Genomic DNA, 2,018 nt, shown 5'->3' on the forward strand with positions numbered 1-2,018 from the left:
ATCTAAAATTTAGTACAAAATAAAAGTGTAAACTGACTACACTCTAGATTACTTGGAGTCACTTAAGTGACAATTATCGTCACTGTAGATTAAATTGGGTGTATGAAGTAACCAACTGACTTCTATCTGCACTACAAAGAGCACATATGTGTCAAATGTACGAAAATATATAAATTGGAGTCAGTGACAATTATTGTATTTTTTAACTGCTGGGTGCATACATACATACATAAACGTAACTATACGTTTGTGTGTGAGGAAATAGTGTATCCAATCTGTTTTTAATTTTATCAATATGTTATTGACGTCAGTCCATACATAGAACATGTTCTTTTATCTAACAAAGATAAATCATTTTCATGCAATCTCGGAATAAATATTACAAAATCCTAACATTTTTCTATTAACTTGTTACAATGTTGCTTTTTCTATAAATTATAGTTACTAAAAGATGTTTAGTTTAATACTACACATTGTTAATATTTATAAACACATTTGATGCATATTGTGTTCAATGTAGATGGGACTGAGTTTGATCCCAGAGTAGGTACACCGAGTGACTGACTGATTGATTCATTATCGTCCAGTTCAAATGCATTATGAATTTATTAGGAAAATATTTTCAGAAACTGGAATCGTGTGGTGTTAGTGCATGTAACACATTTCTAACATGAATTTATTTATCGAAAACCTTTGGTTATTTACCACCATATGAACTTTATGACAATGAAAAAGTTATAACAAAACAACATTTTAGCACATAAAAACTAAATCTTAATAAAAAAAAATCTATTTTATATTCCCAAAAATTGTAACGAGGTCGATTGCTAAATACGCTATTACGCAACCGCTGGGTCAATTTCTAAATAGGCTGGATCGGTTGCTAAATAGGCAATTTTTTTTTTTTTTTTGTTCAGAATTTGTTTTTAACCGAAACCGCAGTTTATCATGGTTCTAAAACGAAAACCAACAATTATTCTTCGGTTATAAATATTGAATTGGCAGACAAACTAGTTACTTAAATATATTATAAGATAAATTTGAAAGTTATGTAACAAGTAATAGTAACTAAGACACATATCAGTACAAGACAAAATATTCATAATTCAATGAGCTCAATTTCTCTCTTAGAGATTTTTTACTTTATCTTTAATCTTTAACAATCTCAGGCATTTACTTTTTAAAGATAATTTCTTTACAATGTTGGCTGCGACTACGCTGTAGTCGGTGCATTTTGAAAGTCTAATTTTCAATCATTCTTTCCAGCATTGCTACCAGTATCTCGCGAACCACGTGAATAATTTATTTTTTAATATATATTTGGAAACGTTTCAATGAAAAGTGTTACCAATTCATTCAAAAAGTTTATGACGTTTTTTAAAACAAAAATATAAGAAAGCATATGTCTGATACACGGCCCTATGCTCCTTATAGGAACAACCAGGAATTAGTATATGGGACATTTCATGTCAACTGAACCAACTTTTGAAATCGCTGTCTTCCGATCGGGATGAAATTTGCACGAAGGTTAGTTCTAGTAACTCAGGCACAATTTTTCAACAAGATCGGTCGAGAATTCTCTGTGTTAGAGAGTGTCAAAATTTTACATTTTGGCCAAGCAGGTGTTTTTTCTTATCCATGTATCTTATTACCTCTTATTCTTAGAAAAATCTGTCCCAAATAGCTTAGATAGCCCTTTCTTCAATCTTCAATTTAAAAACATATTTAATATTTTTTTCCAAAATTCAGTACTCATGAAAGAGCTGCACAAGCACATTCATTTGTCATCTTCAATGTTTCACATGTTTCACTTTACTCGTCAATTCTGTAACATTCTTTCGCTCACTGACATTGAAAAGTGAGTGAGTATTGTGTCCTACAAAAATAAAACGATCATTCGAATGTAGGTTTGTTATGTATGTATATTAGAGTGACAATCAGTTGTATGGAAATAATTTTTTGTTAAAATTTTGAAGAGTGCCGGGTGGAATATTATGACATTAGGCCTAAAAGTTAAG

Source organism: Calliphora vicina, chromosome 4, assembly GCF_958450345.1.
Source record: "Calliphora vicina chromosome 4, idCalVici1.1, whole genome shotgun sequence".
In the NCBI taxonomy this organism is placed as follows: Eukaryota; Metazoa; Arthropoda; class Insecta; order Diptera; family Calliphoridae; genus Calliphora; species Calliphora vicina.